The 13,854-nt window shown below is 52.1% G+C and overlaps 1 protein-coding gene across 4 annotated transcripts in view; it reads right to left on the bottom strand.

Annotated features, from left to right (window-relative positions):
• The window catches only part of ZBTB7C (zinc finger and BTB domain containing 7C), a 355,735-nt gene that overhangs the window by 285,186 nt on the left and 56,695 nt on the right, over nucleotides 1-13,854 (bottom strand). For all 4 annotated transcript variants that reach the window (XM_073898237.1, XM_073898236.1, XM_073898239.1 and 1 more), the window contains exon 2: nucleotides 3,563-3,773. The gene's annotated coding sequence lies outside the window, so the exon portion shown is untranslated. The remainder of the gene's footprint in view (nucleotides 1-3,562; nucleotides 3,774-13,854) is intronic.

The following is a 13,854-nucleotide window of genomic DNA, read 5'->3' as shown; positions in this document are numbered from 1 at the left end:
ACCCTCAGAGGGAGTTACCCGTATGTCTCTGGCCGGGGAAAGGTAGTAGGTAATCAGGTAGAGATAGACGGGCCTTCGTTTCTAAGGCTGCAGCTGGGAGAATGGAAACAGAAGGGTTGTAGGACATGCAGTTTTTGGAGCAGGATCCCTGGGGTGGGTCCCAAGACACTTGGGATGTCTTAGGTAAGGGGTCCTGGAGTGACCGGCAACCCTCACTCCACTGGAACAGAGCACCTTGGCGGTGTCCAAACTCTAGAGATGAAGGCCTAAGGACCCCAAGATGCCCTATGGCAGAGCTGACTTGGGGGCAAAAGCTACCTGCAGGGCCTGCCTCCTCCAGATGACCACATGGAGGTCAGGCCCTGCTGCCGTGGGCTGGGGTCCAGGCCTCGCCTCCTTCCCCATTTTTCCTGACCTGCAAAGCCCCATCATTCCCATACAATGGACAGAACTACAGAAATGCCTGCTAGGAAACTTCTGCCACACTTAGGGGAACTCAAATTGGTTTTCATTTGATTTAGGAAAATAACAAGGATTCCTTCTTGACAGCGAATGTCACAGAGTGATCACTCATTACTGTATGTAAGTCCTCATCTTTACCCAGCAAGATAGAAATGATCAGTGCCACTTCCCACAAAGCCTCTGAAGCTCAGAAAGCTTTAGGAACTGCCTGAGATCAGCCTCAAACCAACAGGTGCTGAAGTCCTAGGACCAGCGGGGACACCCACAGCCGGGGCTGGTTCCCAAAAACATAAATCACCATCTAGAATCAGTGATTCAAGACATCTCAGATCACTGAAGCCAGTTTCCCCAGGGATGCATTACGGATGTGTCATAAGAAGAGGACATAATAGTAAGTCCTGTTGTTAAGCTCAGGATACACCTGGCCTCTGGGTGCCCCTTGACAAGATATTCTAGATTCTAGACCTGAGCTGTCCAGTCGAGTAGCCACAAGCCACTTGAGATGAGCACTTGAAACGTGGCTAGTCCAAACAGAGCGGTGCTGCCTGTGTCAAATACACTCCGGACTTGGAAGACTTTGCATGAAAGGAAGAATGTGAAATATCTCCTTAATAATTTGTCTATTGATTATAGGTTGAAATACTTGGGCCTTTTGAGTTAAATGAAACACATTATTACAATTAATTTTACTTTCTTATGTTTACCTTTTTTTGTATGGCTACTAGAAAATTTAATATCCCATGTGTGGCTTACATCTGTGGCTGGTGCTCAGACTCTCCTAGGCAGCCCTGTTGTAGGACCCAAGGCTTGCCTTGGTTTCTATACCCCGCTCACCCTGCCCCGCTCCAAAGAACAGCGCTGGAAGCTGAGGAGGCAAGACTCTCCAAGCATTCCGAGAATGTCCTCTCTTCTCAACGCTTCTGGAAATTCCTGGACCCACCCCTCCCACCCTCTATTCTACTTGGTGCCCATAAAGAACCCCGGGCCCAGCAATTGCCAAAGCACTTGAACACAGTAACCATTTCTGAGTGTTTGGATCCACCTTGAACTACATCTTCCATGGCCAGACAAATTCTGATAACCAGGTTTTCAGAGTCCAGGCCTCGGACCGCGTTAGCAATCACAAGCCCTGGGAATTAGGATGCGTTTCTCCCAAGCTCCTTTGCTCCCACCCCTGCCAGACTGTGAGCTCCTCCAAGGGCGGCAAAATGCAAGTAAGTTCGATGTATTGATCACTTGGTATGGCGCCAGCCGCTATGCTAAGTGTTTTTGCATGTTTTATTTTATTTAATTCTCCCAACCAGCCTGTGAGTGAGAAAGTATTGTCCCTGTCTTGAAGATAGGAGCCCGAGGCTCCCATCGTCCTGGCTCTGTCCTCACTGCCATGCTTCTTCCTGTGCCCCGTCACCCCTCCCTTGGCAGCAAAGATGCCTCATACATCTTTGCATTTCTGGCACCTAGCACAGGGCCCAGCACACAACAGGTACTCGGTAATATTGGTAAAATAGGTTAAGAGCTTTTCAGAGATCTGACCCTCTTTCTTGCCTTGATCAGGAAGCATGTTGCCCCTACCTTCCTGAAACCACACACATGATGAAAGTCCTCACACACCACCCTGCAGGGCCGGACCTTTTCCGCCCCTATCACCTGCCACCATGGGGTCAGCCTCCAGGGTCAGCCCTGCCTAGGTCCCCAGTCTAGTCTGAGACATACGGACCACCTTCCCCACTGAGAGGCGGGATATGTGAATGGTCCAGGGCCAGTATGGTGGCATCTGGGGTACCCAGAGACACAGCCCCAGGTACCTGTGGAGTTGGCTGCCTCCCTAGCTAAGCCCCTCCAAGCACAGCCAGTCCCCTGACTATCCTTGCTGGGCTCCCCAGAGACCAACCCTCCTTCTATTTCCTCATATACACAGGTGCTAAGTCCTGGGCCTGCCTGGTGCTTATGGCTGACCCATTTCCTAGAGCCGGGCTCAGCTTTCTAAATTCCTTCATCTTATTCTTTCTGCCTGATTTAGAACAAGGCCACCCAGAAGTCCTAATACTCTGCCCCTCCCCACCCCTTGGCTTGACCCTATGGATCCTGACACTGGCCTGCACTGGAATGGAATTTGCCACACCCCCTTGGGCCTCCTGCCCCAGGCCATTGGTCCTTCTCCCCCTGCCCTAGTCAGCTTCCCAAGGCCCTAAGCTATTTTTGCCTCAGCCTAGCCTGCGGTTTTCCCCAAAGTGGAAGTTGCCAGAGTGGTACCCTCTATGACGCACAGAGCAAAGACCAGATGACCAATGGGAACAGGCCCTCCATCGGATCAGAGCTCACCTTCAGGGTCTCCAGTCTCACTGGCTCCCTTCTTTTTCTAACCTCAGACCTCCACCTTCTAGGCTCTGGGGACCTGCTTGATGCCTCCTGCTTGGCTGACTTCCCAGGGTCAACTTCTACATCCAGGGTTATCTGCCAGCCCCTTCCGGTGCTCCCCAAATCCCTACTCATGACATTCCCCAGCCACCCTTGATCATCTCCTACTTGACCTAGCACCCTTGGAGGGATGGAGGGAACCATAAAGTCCCTTTTTCTTTATTCTACAAGAAATACCAATCCATTGCCTGACCCTGTCATTGGAGAAACCTCAGTCAATCAAGAAGGCTTCCCAACCAGTGAGGCCTCCAGACCTATCCCCCATGTATCCCTGCTTCATGGATATATGAAAGCACCCCCTGCACCCCTCGCTGCCTCTGTTTCCCCATTGGCATCAACTCCCTGCTTCCCAAGGGTGCCAGTGGGGAATAATGACTTCTTGATTTGTTACTTTGAGTTCTTCAAACAAGAGGTGCTACATCTATAAAGGCATCACGCCTTCCCATAAGGCATAGGAAGTGAACCCACCCAATGCTAAATCTTCCGGTGCCTGGCTCCAGCAAGTACATGGGGCAGAAACTAATAACTATAAAGCATCCATCTATCATCTTATCGGGCCTTACGGCACTTTGTTTGCATAGTTATCTTTCCAAGGGTTGACATTTTATGTCAACAGCAGGCTGATGTATTCTCCTACCTGCCATATCATTCAGAAAGGATAGATGAGCCTCAGGTTCATTACCTGTCATTACACCGTGTACATGTCGCTGGGGGCCAAAGCATCGATTCTTCTTGAGTCTCCCTGGTGGCGTAGCCCTCCTGACTTGGCGGCTCCAGGTGCAGTGGTCTGCCGCTGACGCTCACTCCTCAGGCCCCGGCTGGGCTCCACGCTATCCCTTCTTGCTTTCCTGGCTGGCCCACTCCTCGGAGCTCCCAGCTGCTTCAGAAGGGACCTGTAATAAGAACAGAGGCCTCTGTCACCTACCACGAGCAGAAACCCATGTCCAAGTTTTAACTGTTCTAGAATTTTCCAGCCATCCTCTTATTGCTCTTTATGATTAGGTCCTGCAATTGCTGGTGACCATACAGATTTTACCTCAGCCAGGGTCTTCACTGCCAATGTCCCACCCACCAGCCCTCAGCGCGTGCGCACACACACACACACACACACACACACACACACACACCCTTCATTCCTGTTTTCTTACCTCTGTATATTTTATCTGCCTGAAAGACCTACCCTTCATCCTACCCACTATTCAGAGTTCAGCACATAACACCAACAGAACCTTATTATCCCAGGAAAGAGGAAAGAACGGGGTGCCCTCCCTCCACTGGTGAGATGCACAAAGAGAAAAACCATGTCCACCAGGGACATTCCTCAACTCTCACAGCCCAGGCCCCGGGTGTGAGGCTTCCAGCATGCTGTGGTTCGGAGGCTACAGGCAGGCCACCCACCTGTGGCTTATTATGAACTTTCTTTTGCAGCCCTTGGGCTCAGAGCAAGAGGAAAGTGTGGAGATGCAAGCCTCACTGAGTAAGGGACACAGACTGGCTTCACTGAGTGACCACATCTCCTAGCCAAGACCACGGTCCACACTCTAAGGGGTGCCCAGCATGGAGGTCTGCTCACCTCTGGAGACTGGGTCCCCACTAGCCACAGCCCTGTACCTCTGGACAGTCATGGCCTCCACTTCTGAGGGTGCAAGGGAAGGGTTCCTGCTACCCAGATGGCAGTGACCCTGAGCTCCACCCCGACCCTGGGCTCCTCTGAGCCTCAGTGAACGCACTGCTGAGAAGGGGCTGTGGCAGGTGGAGAGTGCCCACTAGGGCACCCAGCACTACTCTTGAGGGGTAGCACCATGGACAGGGATGAGGGTGGCAGAGGAAGGCAGGGATGCAGGGTCCCATGAATTCTGTAAGCATGATGGTGACAATGTCTTACAACATATAAAATGATGAGCGAGCACCCTTCAAGCTGCTTTGACATCTGTTGGACCTCTTTGGTTTCAGAGCAGCCAACATAAAGTGTGTTTTAAAGATGAGGAGACAGAGCACAGAGACGTTGAGAATCTTGCTAAAGGTCACACAGTAAGTTGGTGAAAGAGCCAAGACAGGAACTCCTGACTCCCAATTATCATTCTTTCCAGCAAGCTGCCAGGTCCTAGGTTAACCTCATGTCACCTCGGGGGTGGCAGTTCAATAAGAGTGGGAAGGGGAAAGGGAAGAGGGACACGCTCGGCCTGTTATGGGAGGGTGGGAACAAGAGAACAATCCTGCCTCTGGCTTCCGCCCTGAGGGTCTGGGAGGGGGAAGCACAGAGAGAACAGAGTGATAAACAGGAAGACAGGGATGTGCAGGCTCCTAGCTAACAGGGACAGCTCAGGCAAAGAGGCAACTGGCTGTGATAAATAGCTCCAGCTTTGGGGTGTGGGGGCTGTGCCGACCTTGAGCTTCCTGGGGCACCTGACTCACTATAGCTCCAACCTCCGAGGCATTTCTGGGCAAGGCATCACCGGGGGTGGTGTTTGTTCATCCCTTGGAACAAACAAGGCAATTGCTATTATTATTTTCAAAAAGCATATACACATTTATATGTTCTTTTGTATATGTGCTATGTTACTAAATAATAAAAATTTAAAAAAACACACACAATGTTCCACCCATATGAAGAAAGATCTGCTCCTCGACAATAGGATGCCTTGCTTGGTTCCAAAGCTGCTCTGCTTCGGTTGACAGAGAGGAAGTAACGACTTGGCAATTCCTACCTGGCAATAGAAGGCAGGGCCAACCAAGCTCCCACCAGAGCAAGCAGCACAAGCCACAGGCCTGGAAACCCAGGAGAGGGAGCAAATCCACGGAGCTAGGCAGAAAAAACGACCCAAACACCAGTGGCAGCCACAGTGCCTAGCGCAGACCCATGCGCCCCCCTCGAGTCCACCACGGACTAGACCTCCAAACATGGGGCGAGGAGAAGAACAGCAAATCATTCCACTGGCATTAGCTCTCTGAGTCCCCGGCAGCCCGGGGGCGGGGGGGGGGGGTCCTTAGTCAACCCTGGAGCTCTTAAGTGAGCCCTACTACATGCAGGGGATGCCACAGGGGGAGGGGAGAGGAGAGCAAGCTGAACCCTTTAGAAACCAGTCATCGGCCTCTCCCGCCAGTTGCACGGTCACCTGGCAGCGGCAAACAGCTCAAGCTCATAAATTCTTGTTGGGCGTAGGTAGGGTGAGGAGAGGAGCCCTCACCGGCCCTCCTGTAAGGTGGGGCTGAACCACATTCACAGCAGATGGTGCTGTCGCCCTCACTCCGGGATTCTCATTCCTAATTATCTGTGCTGTCAGCAAAACAATTAACCCTCGAAGAAAAATTGCGCCGTCCACTCCCAACCATATGAAAAGGCAATTTTTCCCAAGGACAAGGGACACTTAGGGCAGCGGCAGACGGAAAGTAGGGCAGCCTTGCATTCGGTTCCGGATCTCACTCACCCTGGGCAATTTCGCCATCCTCTGACCTCTGTGGTCTCTGAGGCATCCTGGCAACCCCTCCGGCCTCTGAGCCTGCACTGCCTTTCCCATAAGAAGGTGGGGAGCCCAAGCCTTAGGGCCCGCCTTGAGTCCCACAGTGTGACCATTCTACAAGCCGCGGTCTTTTCCTCCAAATGCTAAGTTCCTTTGGAGCTGAGACCGCTTTTCTGTTTGTTCCTTCATTCATTTGCTCACTTGCTTATTCATCTGTTTGTTCATTCATCCAGTTATTGCGTATTTACCATGTTGCTCCCAGGAGATACAAAGAAAATATCTGTTCAGCCTTCTTGACCACTGCTTGGAGGCTTCTTCCCTGAGATGTGGGGAGGGCAGGGGAGGATGGGGCAGGGAGAGGTGGGGGCTGCCAGCCAGGAGCTTGAGCACTTGGCAGGGGCTTGGTTTCAGGCTGTAGGAGGGAAATCCTGTTGCTGCATTTGGATTCTCTCTGAAGATTCGGCCACAGGAAGGCACCCTCCTCTCCCGAGAGCTGAATTTGAGCAAGCCACCTTGGTCCCCAGTGCAGGCCTGCAGAGGGCAGAGAGGTGTGCTGGGAGACAAGCCTCAAGCCCCCTCCGGCGCTGTGGGGCTGGTGATGGCACAGGGTCCGCGCTTCCCAGGTGCTAGGTAAGTATGTAAGGCGAGTGGAAAGAACCAGATCGCCCTTCCTTAGCGGAACTGTTTTAAAAGCAAAGGGAGTTTTTACAGGGCTGGGGCATCGTGTTTGTCCCCAGGAGGCTGCTCCTTAAGGCCAGGATCACTTGGTCTAGATCATCTACCCTCGCACAATGCCAAGAAAGAAAAAGCAGGGTGAGCAAAAACGATCGAACCTCTGTGGTCAGTGCTGAGCGAGCCTTCAGGGATGAGGCAGTCAGGGCCACATTTTATAGGTTCCACCCGGAGAGGCTGCTGGGCTGGCTGCTCTCGGGGAGATGGAGCAAGACCCCGCTGCAGGTGGCCCCATACCCAGCCTCACTTCCGTCCCACTCACACTGCCCCCGCCCCCCGCCTGGGGACCTCCCGAGGCAAAAAAGGAAAGCCCAGGTCAGGACATTGCTGGGCACCCCATGGGGCGGCACGCCTCCTCAGACAGGGCCAGTGCTCTGGGCACCGGGAGAAGGAGGGCAGAAAACAGGGAAGGACGGACTGGGGCTGGGCTGGGCGAGGGAGCTGGGGTCCCTCTTCCACCACCATTTTGCCCAGTTCAAGCCTTGACACATCTTCCCCCCCTCTCCCCATTGCCCGTCAGGCTACCAGCACTTGCCCTCGCCCAGGGCCCAGGAGCACAGGCTCAGATGCCAGGTCCTCAGCATAAAAGGAGTGTGTTTATATTCAAAGTGGGCTGTTGCCCACTCAGAATCTGCCCACTTGAAGGCAACGCATGTGACTGCACCCCCTGCCCTGAGTCCAAGCGGGACAGATGCCAACTTCTGGCTGGAGACATTTCTAAATATGAGCCTGGCACAAAGAGTCAGGTTCCCAGGCCTCCTCTGCCCTGGGAGACCCAGCCAGGATTTTCGAGGCTGCCGGGAGGGAGAGGGCTGGAGGCAGGCAGGATCAGGAGGCAGCCAGCTGAGACAGCCATCAGCCCTGGAAATATCGCCTGCACCCCTCCCGGGCCTTCCAGCCTTGTTAAGGGAAGAGAAAGGATTGCCCTGCATCCAGAAAGTCTAATCAATTGCCCGCAACCCTTGGCAATGGGGACAGGAAAGCCACTGCCTGCTCAAATGTGCACGGATTAAAAATATACAAATGGAATATTTTTCTTCCCCTCTTCTCAACCCCCTGAAGCCTGGGATGCTCGTTAAAAATAGCCTTGCTGTGGTGTGGATCCTACAAATTCCGATGGCTGGCAGGAAAACTAAGGAACCACTGGAGACAGCACTAAGTGGTTACCCCTGGGGAGTGGGCTGGGGAGGGCCAGGAGAGGGTGCTTTCGGCTGTTTCTAGACACACTGCTTGAATTTTTAACAATAAGCAGACATTACTTTTTTTTTTAATGAAAGTTTATCCATTGAACCCTCCAGCTTAAGCTTAAAGCTGAACGTGCACTGACCTAGCCTGATGCTGACTGGCCTGGCAGTGCACGGACCCTCGGCCCCCAGGGCAATAGGTACAAAGACAGCCCAGGGTCATGAAAAGAGCCCTGAATCCAGAATCAGGGTTTCGGATCTGTAACTAGGTGGCTGTGTGACCTTAGACAAGTCATTGAGCTCTCTGGGTGTTAGCTTCCTTAACTATAAAATGAGATGGACTCAATGCTAAACCAGGTACCTTCTAGTCCTGGTGTTTCACAATTTTAGGTACTGAGGGAAAACATCTAGGACTTACCCTGTATTTCTCCCCACCATGAATAGGCAAGGGGACCATGCCCCTGGGCAGAGGTGGGGGGTTCTAAAACCAGGAAGCAGTAGAAAGGTGAGAAGCTGTTCTGAGAGTAGAGACTGACTCCATACCTTGCTGATGAAGTGCAAGGTAGAAAGAGTATCACTTCTGGACCCACAGTGTCCTGGGTTCAAATCCTGAATTCAGCTGTCGGTAACTATCTGAACTCAGGCAATTGCTTACATGCAAATCAACCTCCTCATCTGTAACAGGGGGTAGGAATACCCATATGCAGTGTGGGTATGAATATTAAATGTAATAAAGTGAAATAGTACCCAGATCATTGTAGCAGCCTAACATCCTTTTATTTTTTTCTCTCTTCTGTCATTCACTCTACCCTGCATTGCAGGGCAGTTAAGGGCTGGGCCCTGGATCAGGCTTGTGTCCCTGCTCCACCGCCTATTAGCTTGTGAGCCTGGCCAAGCAACTTAATTTCTCTGTGCCTCAGCCTCTGCCCCTGTAAACTGGGAGTGAGCTATGACTGGTTGCCAAGTGGCCCCAGCCAATAGCCCTGCCTCCGCTAGCCAACTGGGCCCTCGGTTTTCCACCTTGCATCTTCCATGGGTTTGCCATTTTGGACTTTCTTCCCAGGCAACTCCCTGCCCTCCAACCTCTCCAGTTCCTGACCCATAGTGGCCTGCCACCTGGAGTGATCCTGCTGTTCTGGCCCTTCCTTATTCACCCCTACCTCCTCTCCACCTGGTCTCCGCTCAGCAGGTTGTGCACCTGGCCAGGAGCATGGATTCTCTCCTGGAGGCACAGGGAATGTGTTTCAGATCAGTGCTTCCCAAGCTTTAATGTGCTTATGAATCCCCTGGGGATCTTCTCAAAATACAGATGCAGACTCTGATTCAGGAGGTCCCAGGTGGGGTCTCAGATTCTGCATTTCTAACAAGCTCCCCTGGGATGTCTATGCCAGGGGTCTGGGACCACCCTTTGATTAGCAAGGCTGTAGAGTGGAGGAAATCCGTATGTGTGTGTGTGTGTGTGTGTGTGTGTGTGTGTGTGTGTGTGTGTGTAGGGGACAGGGACAAGGCAAACCAATGATCCAAATAAAAAAAAAAAAGGAATAAAATTTTGACAGAGATGGCACCATGGAGACCAAGGGTGGATTCAAGAGATGCTGAAGAGGAAAAGTAGGGGAATGTTTTACCAAATTATGCGACCTGATCCAAACAATAAAAATCACACTGATGGGCATAGCGTAGGAACACAGAAAGATGCTTACTACATATTACCTGAGAAAGAGGACTGCCAAATTATACACACGCTGTGTCTTCAACCCTGCCAAAGGCACATCTGAGAAGCCTGGTGGAAAGGCTACAGCGCAAGATGCCCCACCCACCCCCCACCTCCCCCGTGGGATTACATGAACGCCACCACGTGCGTTTTCATTTCTCCATCATCTTCTAGATGTTCTTGATGAAGTTTTACCTTTGGAGCTCCTTCCAAACTTATCTTCTACATATTCTTATTTGCCCACTTCCCCCCTACCGTCAGTTATTCTGTGTTATTGAGGTTTGATGTATTTTGAGCACAAACTGCCATTTGCTGCAAGGGCTGGAACACCGCACATTAAATCTTCTCAGTCAAACCCAAAAATAAAGCAACCCAGATTCTGTTTTTCCTCTAAGCCAAGGGTCCAGCGCTTTGGAAGGCTGGCACTATCACTTCTCACTATAGCAACAGGGAGACCCTGGTGACCCCGAGCTTACGGTTATTAGGAGTAAAAATAGGAAGTCTGTAGATAGATGTTCAGTAAGAAGCTGCGCTGGACAGGCCAGGCTTGGAGCCCTCTCTGCCTCTCTTGCAGGGAAGAGAAAGCAAAAATCAGATTCCAGAAGCTGATTCCTGCAAGATTACAAGGTATGCTTAGCATTTTCTTCTGTGTTTCCCAGGTCAGGGCTATAAGCTGCCTTTCAAACCAGTTCCTAACGCACCTGGAGGTGGGCTGTTCTAGAATAGGAGTCAAACGTTCCAGCTAGGGGATGCCTGTGGCTCACTTATGTACTGGGCATGCTCACTCCACTCCCAACTCCCTGCCCCCAGACAGCCCTGTGCGCTCCTAGCAAAAGCAGCCCTCCATCCACCCGGACTCCCATCCCATTCTGTTGAGCGTCTCTCCAACCTATCCTCGGGGAGATGTTTCAGGGCCCCCAGTCTCCCATCTAGACCTTGGCTCTTACCTCTGGGAGGTGGGAGGAGGTCCCAGCCCTGGTCTGGCCACTCCTGCCCGAGATACAGTGTCTGAACCCAGGCCTGCTCCCAGCTCCTGAATCCACTTTGCTCTCTAGTGATTCAAGTTCAAGACCCAGTCCCGCCAGCAAATGGCTGTGGAAATTTGGGCAAACCACTTCACATCTCTGAGCCTCAATTACGTCAGCTATACACATTTTTAAATGGGTTTATGGAATCTCGTGGTCTTTTTTGGTCCTAATGCTCTAGGAGGCCAACAGATATCACCATTTATCTGGCAATACAGATGAGGTATTTCACATGCAAAGATTTTCTAGACAACTTAACATTGCCCCTTCAAGCAACAAAATGTGTTCCTTTTAACCCTACTCTGCACAAATTATTTTTCTAAATATGTACGTGTTTCTCTTCCTTTTCATGGCAAAGGATATAAAACCTAAACTTTGTTGTGGACATCTGTCCCCAGCTTTGTTTCACGAGGGACTTGCTGTGGCTGAGGTGCTGAATGTTATGTAACCTTGTCTTAATGGCTATCCAGTGTCTCCAGGAGGCTCTCCACTGTCCTGGGGGATTCTGTCCCCACTGCGGGGGCAGGAGGGGGCTTCTCTTTTCTTCTCTCTGCCCCTTCCCACCAGGAGGCTCCCAGAACTCATGCTACCTGTTTGGGTATGCCTGCCTAAAGAAGCTTCTCGGCTTCTAATGTGCAACTTAGAATCCTCCTGGGCTGGGCAACCATGGGGCTCTGAGCAAGGGTTGATGGGGGTGGATGTTTTTAAGAACAAGACGCCAGGGCTTTAGCCATTTTCAGTGATCTGAGGCATTTTTTCCCTCACTTCGAGATCTATGTTCTGGATAGGAGGGGTGATCTCTGGTAAGTGAGGTGTCTGTTTCTTGACCCCGCTCCTGAACTGACACTTAATTCAGCTTCACTGGACGATCTTTCTAGACACGGGTTGAGAGACCATCAGAGTTGCCAACATTACTACACAGGCCAGACGAGAAGGCAGGCTCATATTTAGAATTTAACCCCAACTCTATCTGTCCCTGGTGTTACCTCCTCCAAACCGATCCTCAAGTTTCAGTGTGCCTTTGCCTTGCGTCCTCTCATAAGAGATGCTACAAGTCCCCAAATTAGGCTTTCTTTCCCCTGCTTGCCCTAGGAAGCCAGCTGGAGGCATTAGGCCAGATGCAGGCTCATCCCTAGACCAGAAACATCTGGGGGAGCCATCCATGTCCATCTGTCCTCTGCTAAGCAAGGTAGCGCAAAGCCTCGATGCCCTCTGCCTTTGCCCCTCCATAGCAGGTGGGAGCCAGCTGCCCCCGGCACGCTCTTAGGGTCCCCTTTGCACACCAGGCTTCCAGCAGCCTCTTCTCCCACCTGACCAGTCAACTCTGTATTTATCACCAACCCTACACATGCCCCCAGAACATGTGAACTTCTTGTTCCGTGCACAGTGGAGCCCACCACAGCACGAATCCTCTGGGGGACACCAGCAGAGAGACTGGAGGAGGCGGTCAGAAAAGAGAATTCCAGAGATTTCAAGCCTGGAGGTGGACAGTTCTGAAGGATGGCCTTGATGGGAAGGCCAGGCTGCCCACAACAGGAGGGGGAAGGTTCTGGGGATGAAATATCAAAGCCACTTTGAGACCAAGGTGGGAGATGGCTTGCAAAATGCTGAGGTCAGCAAGAACAAGGGCATGGAATGGGGGCAGAGGGGGCCTGGGAGACAGGCATGGGAGGCGACCGAGGGAAGAACGTGGGGTGACCGATAGCCCAGGCATCAGTATGAGGGCAGATCTACCAGTCCTGCCTGACAAACAGACCTGACCCGCAATGTCACCCTGAGGCCTGTCAGAAAGGAACCTCTGCAAACCCACATCCCTGCTCGGTCCAGCCTGGGGAGCAGCATGGCAACAGAAAAATGAGCCAAGACAGTAAAACAGAACAAGCCTTGCAAAATAATAACCACTGCCAGGAGCCAGGCATTTCCCAAGGGTAGGTCAAGGCAGGCATCACAGCCACCCCACCCCTGAACTGGCCCCTACTTCTGCTTTGCCGGCCCATCTCCCCAGAGGGAGTTTATACACAGTTGGAGCCGATGTGAGCACAGGGGCCAGACCAGAAGACAAGCTCAGGTTTAGAATTCAATTCCAACAGTGTACCTCCCAGTATCATCCCAGGTCTGCGACTTTTTCTGTTCTCACTTTTACAGATGAGCAAACTGAGGTTTAGAAAGGGTAAGCAATCAAGGTCCACACCTCATAAATGGGGAGTCTCCATTCACATCCTCAGCTCCGTGCCCCCTTGGCTGCCACACTTCCCCAGACCCCCAATTCTTCAATTCCTCGCTGGGGCAAGGACAGTGGCTCCGGGCTGCTTTGTTGTGGGAGACCCTGCTGTCTCCCTGCACGAACACCCTGCTCCAAGTCTCCCGCAGAGGCTGATATAGGGCTGCAGGATTAGTCCCTCAGGTAGGGCTGGTTTCCAAGAGTTACGGCGTGCACACGTGTCACCTGGCTGTGCACTCTGCCACCTCTGCTCAAACACACCCGGTGCATTTGGCCAGGAGAGCAAGGCCAAGATGGAGCGGAGGACCCTGGAAGCTGGGGCTGGGGGAGGGGAGGAGAGCCGCAGGGGGAGGGCCACAGGGGCTGCAGCCCTGGGTGTGGCACTGGCTGCCGGGTGGCTGGCAGGACTTGAGAAGCACCTACTAGCAGCTTGGTGGGCCCCTTCAAATCGAAGATAGCAGCATCCTGGCAATACAAGCAGGGGGTAGGGGGAGGGCTGAAGGAGGAAGTCACTTTGCCTTCATTTCTAATATAAATGGCCAGGGACAAAGGAAATGGCAAAGAATGATGACAGGTTTCCTGTTTATAAATTAGGCTCAAAGACCAAGTTTCCATTTGTTTGTTTGTTTGTTTCTTGCAT

This window comes from Callorhinus ursinus, unplaced genomic scaffold (genome assembly GCF_003265705.2).
Source record: "Callorhinus ursinus isolate GAN/ISIS: 27379988/994484 unplaced genomic scaffold, GSC_fseal_2.0 scaffold11, whole genome shotgun sequence".
NCBI classification, from domain to species: domain Eukaryota; kingdom Metazoa; phylum Chordata; class Mammalia; order Carnivora; family Otariidae; genus Callorhinus; species Callorhinus ursinus.
Note: the sequence above shows the minus strand (reverse complement) of the source record. Positions and strands in the feature narration are given on the sequence as shown.